Genomic DNA, 8,400 nt, shown 5'->3' on the forward strand with positions numbered 1-8,400 from the left:
CGTACTTTCTTTTTTTAAGATTTTATTTATTTATTCATGAGAGATACAGAGAGAGAAGCAGAGACACAGGCAGAGAGAGAGAAGCAGGCTCCATGCAAGGAGCCTGGCGTGGGTCTCAATCCTGGGTCTCAAGGATCACACTCTGGGCCGAAGGCAGGCGCCAAGCCGTTGAGCCACCCAGGGGTCTCCATACTTCCTTTTATATCTATGTATGTAGTTATTTTTACCAATGGTTTTATTTCTCATGTGGATTCAAGTTATGCCTAATATCTTTTAATTGTGGTGTAAAGAACTGCCTTTAGTATTTCTTACAGGATAGGTGTGCTAGCAACAAACTCTTTGTTTTTGTTTATCTGGAAATGCTTTAATTTCTCCTCTTTTTTCCTTCTTTTTATTGTAGTAAAGTAAGCATAACTTAAACTTAACACTTTAGCCACTTAAAAGCATTCAATTCAGTGGCATTAAGTACATTCATAATGTTGTACAACTATCACCACTATCAAGTTCCAAACATTTTTTATCATCCCAAACAAAAACTCTGTACTATTAAGCAATCATTCCCCATTGTATGCTACTGAAATTTAGTTGGTATTAATCAGAACTATATTGTTATAAGTTAAGAGGTTAGTTGCAATCTCCAGGGCAACCACTAAGAAAATAACTAAAAAATATGTAGTAAAGGAAATGAAAAAGATTTAAATGGTGTATCCTAGAAAATGTTTGTTTCATACAAAAGAAAGCAGTAATGGAAGAATAGAAGAACAAAAAGTCTAAAAGACATAAAGAAAGTAAATACAAAATGACAAACATATATCCTAAATTATAAATAATTAAATTTGTAAAAAAGATCAAACACTGCAATAAAAAGGCAAAGATCAGCAGAAGGGATTTTTAAAAATTGATTATTTATTTATTTGACAGAAATAGAGCATGAGCATGAGTACAGGCAAAGGGAGAGAGAGAGAGAATCTCAAGCAGACTCCCTACTGAGCACAAAGTCCCATATGGGGCTTAGTCTCACCATCCTGAGGTCATGACCTGAACCAAAATCAAGAGTTGGATGCTTAACTGACTGAACCACCCAGGCACCCCAACAGAATGGACTTTGAAATGACTCGACTATATATTACCTATGACAGACACACTTTAGATTCAGACAGAAATAAATTGAAAATAAAAGGAAAAGATAGGGATGCCTGGGTGGCTCAGCAGTTGAGCGTCTGCCTTCGACTCAGGGCATGATCCCGGGTCCAGGAATTGAGTCCCTCATTGGGCTCCCTGTGGGGAGCCTGCTTCTCCCTCTGTCTGTGCCTCTGCTTCTCTCTCTGTGTCTCTCAGGAATAAATAAATAAAATCTTTTTTTAAAAAAAGGAAAAAGATATACCATGCAAACTGTAACCAAAGAGACCTAAAATGGCTGTATTAATATCACATAAAATAGATTTTAAGACAAAAACCGTTACTAAAGACAATTTTAGAATGAGAAAAGGTGAAATCACTCCAGAAATTATAACATTTATAATCATACATACACCTGACAGCAGAGTCCCAAAATACATGAAGCAAAGACTGATGGAATTGAAGGGAGAAATAAATAATTCAAAACTTTAATATTCCACTTTCATTAATGGATTAAATAACTAGACAGAAGATCAACAGGGAAATACAAGACTTAATATTATAAACCAACTAGATTTAACAATCTAGAGAACACTGTGCTCTGAAATAGCAGAAAACACAGTATTCTGAAGTTCACATGGAACAAATGACAGTATAATCAAGTCTCAATAAATTTAAAGGGATCGAAATTAGACAAAGTACCTTCACAAAATAGCAATGCAGTGAAATAAGAAATTCATAAAATAAAGAAATTTGGTAAATTCACAAATGTGTGAAGATCAAACACACACCTTAATAACTAGTGGGCCAATGGGAAAAAATTACATGAAAAATTAGTAAATACCTTGAGATAAATAAAAATTAAAATGCAACATGTCAAAGCTTATGTAATGCAGGAAAAGCAGTGTTCAGAAAGATCTTTACAGATATAAGTGCCTACATTAAAAAAGAAGAAATATTTCATATCAATAACCTAAATTTCCACCTCAAAAAAGTAAACAAAACAAAACAAAACAACAACAACAAAAAACCTAAACTGAAAGTAAGGAGATGAAAAAGAAAGATGTAATAAAGAGTACAGCAGAAATCAATGAAAGTACCACTTCATACCTACTAGGATGGCTAGAATGAAAGACATGGAAACTAACAGGTGTTGGTGAAGACGTGGAGGAATTAGAAACCTCATACATTGCTGGTAGGAATGTAAAATGATGCAGCTGATGTGATGAATTTTATGTTATGTGAACTTTGCCCTAATAAATAAATAAATATAATATAAACAAGCATGTGCATGCACATGCACATACACACATAGACTTTCCATTATTTTCCTGAAAACAAGCTTAATGATCTCAGGATGAGAGATCCCTATTTGTTCTTGTCTTTTGATAGAAGACAGGCAACAGTTGGTCTCCAAGTTCTGGCTAAACCCAGAAGCAAGCAACTCAGAGGCCATGCTTCACCAAGTCTCGCTTTCTAAACGTTCATTAATTTTTGCTGTCAGTCTAGTGACCTTGTCCTACGGCTTTTGGCGCTATCCAGACGAAGGTTTGATCCATACCCTTTTACTGATGAGCTTAGTGTCTTTGGGTTGATACACTCCTTGAAAGGCAGAAGGGAAAAAACACATTCTGGGCAGTCTGTCTTTAGTGACTTACATAAATGTTTTTTTTTTTTTTAAGACTTTATTTGAGAAAGAACGAGCTAGAGGGCACAAGCAGGGGGAGTGGCAGAGGGAGAGGGAGAAGCAGCGAGGCCCAGCAGGGGATGTGGCAGAGGGAGAGGGAGAAGCAGAGAGGTTCAGCAGGGAGCCCCACATGGGGCTTGATCCCAGGATCCTTGGGATAATGACCTGAGCTGAAGGCAGATGCTTAACCAACTAAGCCACCCAGGCACCCCTACATAAATGTTCTTTTCAACTCTGTCCATACCTCTAGACTATACAGCCTCTGGCACATACACATGAAAAAAAAAAAACACAGTTAATGTCTATTAAATAAATTCACTTGATCCACACAAAACCCCAATGATTTGGGTATCATTACTTCTGTATTACAGATGAGGTCTTTATTTCTTCATTGGCAAAATGTGAGTTTATTAACACTCATCTCACTTGGTTTTGTTGCATCTTTTAATTATATCCATTGTAAGAGACAGTATAATATTGTAGAAAGAGCATTGGTTTTGTATCAGAAAGTTAGGAGTTTGTGTATTACCTGAACCATATCCTGTGAACATGGGAAAATAACTTCTCTGAATTTCAGTTTCCTTGGCTGTTAAATTAAATGTTATATATAATACTAAATTACAAATTACAGTATATACAATGAAGCATTATACACTTCAGCAACTAGCTGTTCCTTTTTCGGGCTTCTTGCTCATTCTCTCATTTCTAAATAATGTAGTGCCCAGGGCTCCAGCCTTGAGACTCTTCTCTATCTACCCTTATTCATGTATTGATTTCTTAGCTTCAATACTATACATAAGAATATATTTATATATATACATAACATATGAGTATGTATATGTGTAGATATATTTACATGCATGCATATAAACGTTTAGCAACCTAGTGTAATACCTAACGCATACTAACTAATTGAAAAATGGTATTCATTCTTACTTAAATGATAGTTACTATTACAGATAAAACATCCTCAAAATAGGTGCCAGAAAGTTTCTTTCCTCCTTTCCTGGTTTTGGTGTGGCTCCCACGCACTTATAGTTTCCTTCTCTGATGCTACTCCTGAATTGCCTTTATTTCTCTCAGGAACATCCTCTGTTCCCTCCCTCCTCTCATCTAATCCTTGCAACTTTGGCCTTCCTAATAAAGACCCTTGATCAAGCATGCACCTCTCTGCCTCTGCCTTTTAAGCTGATTATTTGACACTGAACACAAATCATGGTCCTTGATCAGCCCTTTGCTGCCCTCACCTGGCCTATTTCAGTGTCTGTTACAGTTGACAGATGACCACTGGCCAGCAGAGGCTCAGCTCTGACTTACTCTGACAAGGAGTGCACAGAAATAATTCCCTCGGGGAATTCAAGCAAATGTATCCCTTTCTCTGGGAGATAGGAATGAAGAGGCAATGGCCAGCTCAGTCTGATACCTCCGAAAGAGAACATTCAGTGCCTTCCCAACAATCTATTTCAGAACTGTTCAGGACTACTCATGACTAAGTCAGCATTATGTGGAAAGAAAGCACAAATCCTATGGAAACCCCTGGCCTCATATGACAGCCTTTCTGAGCTCAGTTCATCTCTAGATCTCTAAATGCTAGGACCTACCTAAGTTGAAACTCTATCTCTGAACACCAAAGCTCTCTTCCTGTTTTAGAACCACATGCTCTTCTGGCGGAGGTGGTAGGCAGTGTGAGCTCTATCCTAGTTACTTTACTGTGTGTTATATAAGATGCCAGCTTGGACTTGCCAAGGGAAATTCCATTTTCTTGAAGGCGGATAGCTTGAACCATCTCCCTCAACCACTGTCTAAAGAACAAGTGTGAAATTGGGGTGGGGTGTGGGACAAATGGGTGAAGGGGGTCAACAGGTAGAAAGAAAAGAAAAGAAAGAAAAGAAAAGAAAAGAAGGAAAGAAAAGAAAAGAAAAAGAAAAGAAAAGAAAAGAAAACCACTTTGTCATACCTTCAGACCCCCAGCAATCCGTTCTTGAATTTCTCAAGTGAGCAAACATAAACTGTTTCCCTATTTGTTTATTAAGCAAATATTTTAGAGGGAAAAGAAGTGATGGGTAGTTGTTTTGGGGGGAATATTAGACTATCTATTAACTAGCTACTTGAAAAAAGTGCATGCATGTTTGTGTTCAGCGAAGGTGGGGGGAAGCCACTGACAAAAGGCAACATTGATTCCCCAAACCACAATAAGGATCAAATAGAAAACTGAATATAGAGCTGATCTCTGAATATTTGATACAAAACCCCTAAATCTTTTTTTAAAGATTTTATTTATTTGACACACAGAGAGCACAAGCAGGGGGAGCAGCAGGCAGAAGGAGAGGGAGAAGCAGGCTCCCTGCTGAGCAAGGAGCCTGATGTGGGGCTCAATCGCAGGACCCTGGGATCATGACCTGAGCCGAAGGCAGACACTTAACTGACTGAGACACCCAGGTGCCCCCAAACTCCTAAATCTTTAGCAAATAGATCCATCTTCGTGGGAATTAATACATTGACATTATAACCAAGTGAATTTTCCTTAGGAAGGAAAACACTATTCAAGATTAAGTATTAAATTAATATTATTTGATATCTTAATAAATCAACGGAAGAAAGACTCAGCATGTGGTTATTTCAATAAATACGGAAACAGATCAATAAATAAGCTTATCTATATCTGACTTTTTGGATGCTTAATAAAATATGAAAGAGATGGATACTTTCTTAACCCTATGTCAAATGTCACTAATTTTGAAACAATGGAAGATTTCCATTGAAATCATGAACAAGGCAATGAAAGCACTGAGTTGACTATGATTTCACATTGTTCTGGAAGTATTAGTCATAGCATTTAGAGAGAAGAAAATAAGATATAAAAAAGGAAAGAAGAAAAATTATTATTAACACAGAAAAAAACTATGTATCATTAAAAACTCAGAGGAAAATAGGTTTCCAGGGTGGCTCAGTCAGTTAAGTGTCCGACTCTTGGTTTCAGCTCAGGTCATGATCTCAAGGTTGTGGGATCGAGCCCCATGTAGGGCTCTACACTCAGTGCACAGTCTGCTTCAGCTTCTCTCTCCTTCTCCCTCTTTCTCACTCTCTCTCTTTCTCTCAAATAAATAAATACAATCTTTAAAAAAATAAAAACTCAGAGAAATGACTTAAGTTAGAAAATAACTTATAAGGTAATTGGTTAGAATTGTTAATAAAAATTCAATAACACTTATACTACATTAACATAAATTTAATGTAAGAACATGTCTTATTTGTAAAATAATAATAATGACTGATTTCCTAGAAATAAACTTGACAAGATATGGACAAGGCCCAAATGAATAAAACAAAATTGTAAAACTCCACTGATAACCATAAAAGAAGATTCTAGTAAATGATAAAAAGACATACTGTATTCTTTATGAGAAGATGTAAATGGTTTAAAAAAATCAATTACATTAATTAAAATATTCGACGTAATCTCAACAAACATTAACATAATATTTCACTTTGGAACTTGAGTATATTACTCCAAAATTCGTCTGGAAAATAAGTATGAGGAAATTGCCAGAACCATTTTGAACAGAAGGAGAAATAAGTGGGGCCTAGCATCAACAGATATTAAAATGCGTTATAAGAGGGCTGCCTATCAGTCAGTTAGCCAGCTGCCTTAGGCTCAGGTCATGACCCCAAGGTCCTGGGACGGAGCCCTCATCAGACTCTCTGCTCAGCAGGGAGCCTGCAGGCAAGGCTCAGTCAGTTCAAGTGGCTGCATTGGTTCAGATCATAATCCCAAGGTTCTGGGATGGAGCCCTCATCAGACTCTCTGCTCTGCAGGGAGCCTGCTTGCATTGGGCTCTCTCCTCAGTGGGGAGCTTGCTTCTTCTCCCGCTGCCTGCTTGTGCTCTCTCTTTCTGTCAAATAAATAAAATCTTTAAAAAAATAAAATAAAATGCATTATAAGAATATATTAATAAAAACTATGTGTTACTTAGCAAGAGTATACTAAAAAATTAACGGAACATGATAAAAATTTTTTCAGATAGGCCAAATGTACATTGAAGAAATGTATTTTTTAAAGATTTCATTTACTCATTTGATGGGGGAGAGGGGCCACAAGCACAGGGAGTGGCAGGCAGAGAGAGAGGGAGAAGCAGGCTCCCCGCTGAGTAGGAAGCCCCACAAGGGGGCTCTATCCCAGGACCCTGGGATCATGACCTGAGCTGAAGGTAGACACTTAACCAACTGAGCCACCCAAGCACTCCTACACAAATGTATTGTTATACAGTTTCAAATGTGAGGAAGAAAGCTGGTTTATTGAATAGATTTCCTTGAACAATAGACTAGCCATTTGGTGTGAGTAGAGGAGTGAAACTTTTATCTTATTTTTCACATCAAACAGAAAGAAGGAAAAAGAAAATAAAAATTAACTTTAAAAAAGAACAAGCATAAACTGACATCATCATTCATGGACAATTTCTTTTTTGTAGATTTATTTATTTAAGAGAGAGAGAGCGGGGGAGAGGGGCAGAGGGAGAGGATGTCCCAAGTGGACTCGGCACTGAGCACAGAGCCCAACACAGGGCTCAATCTCATGACCCTGAGATCATGACCTGAACTGAAACCAAGAGTCAGTCACCCCACTGAATGAACCACCCAGGCACCCCTCATGGGCAATTTCTTGGCAGAGGCTGACATCTAATCTTATGCCCCAGAAACCACTTAACATCATAAGACTTCAATGAATTAGTGATTACAAAGTTTCCGAGGGAAATAGTAGCTCACTAGAGCATTGAAATTCAGGCCCTGACCTTTTTAAAGTAAGAACTAAGGCTGCCTTTACATACTAATATGTGATATCTGGAGAGCAAAACTTTTGTCTTTCATTAATTGACAAGAAACAGTTTTCTAAAGAGGAAATAGAAACACCAACTGGCAATCTTCCTCTCTGATGCCATCATTCTTTTATTTACCTCACCTCTTGACACTAAGAGGAAATTTTTATATGTTGCCTCCTCAAAGTTTGCCTCCCTCTGAACATTCTCGTCCATGGTGCTCTGGGGGTATCAGCTCTGTACTGAAGCATGTGTGCCAGGGTGCCACAAGCCTCTAGCTTGAGTTCCTTCTGTGCATCTGTCAGCCCTGTGACTTTGACCTCAGTTTTCCCATCTGCACATGGAAGCAGTTGAACTAGATCATGTTTAGGCTTCCTTTGAGTTCAGGCATCCTATAAACAAAGCCTTTTCAATACAAAGAATCATTCGTTCCCTTTCTTGCATTGCCCTTCTTTTAGAGGGTCTTTGCTAGGACATCAGTTAGATGTACCAAGAGATTCTGGTCATAAACACTTCTGTCCATTCACAGGGGGCAACATCTGAAAAGCGGCAACTAGCCATACTTTTAAAGGACTCCTTGCCAGTTCCTGATTTTCTCACTTGGAGTGCACAGGGCTCTGTGAGTCTTTCTAATCACCTTTACCCCTGTAGTGATGTCATCTGTTCTAAAGAGCAGAAATGCCATCTATGCAAGGATGACTCCATAATAGATCTCCCTGGGCCAGATCTCTCTGGGCCATAGGTACCCAACTGCCTACTAGGTGTCTCTTCCTGAAAGTC

Source organism: Canis lupus, chromosome X, assembly GCF_003254725.2.
Source record: "Canis lupus dingo isolate Sandy chromosome X, ASM325472v2, whole genome shotgun sequence".
Classification (NCBI taxonomy): domain Eukaryota; kingdom Metazoa; phylum Chordata; class Mammalia; order Carnivora; family Canidae; genus Canis; species Canis lupus.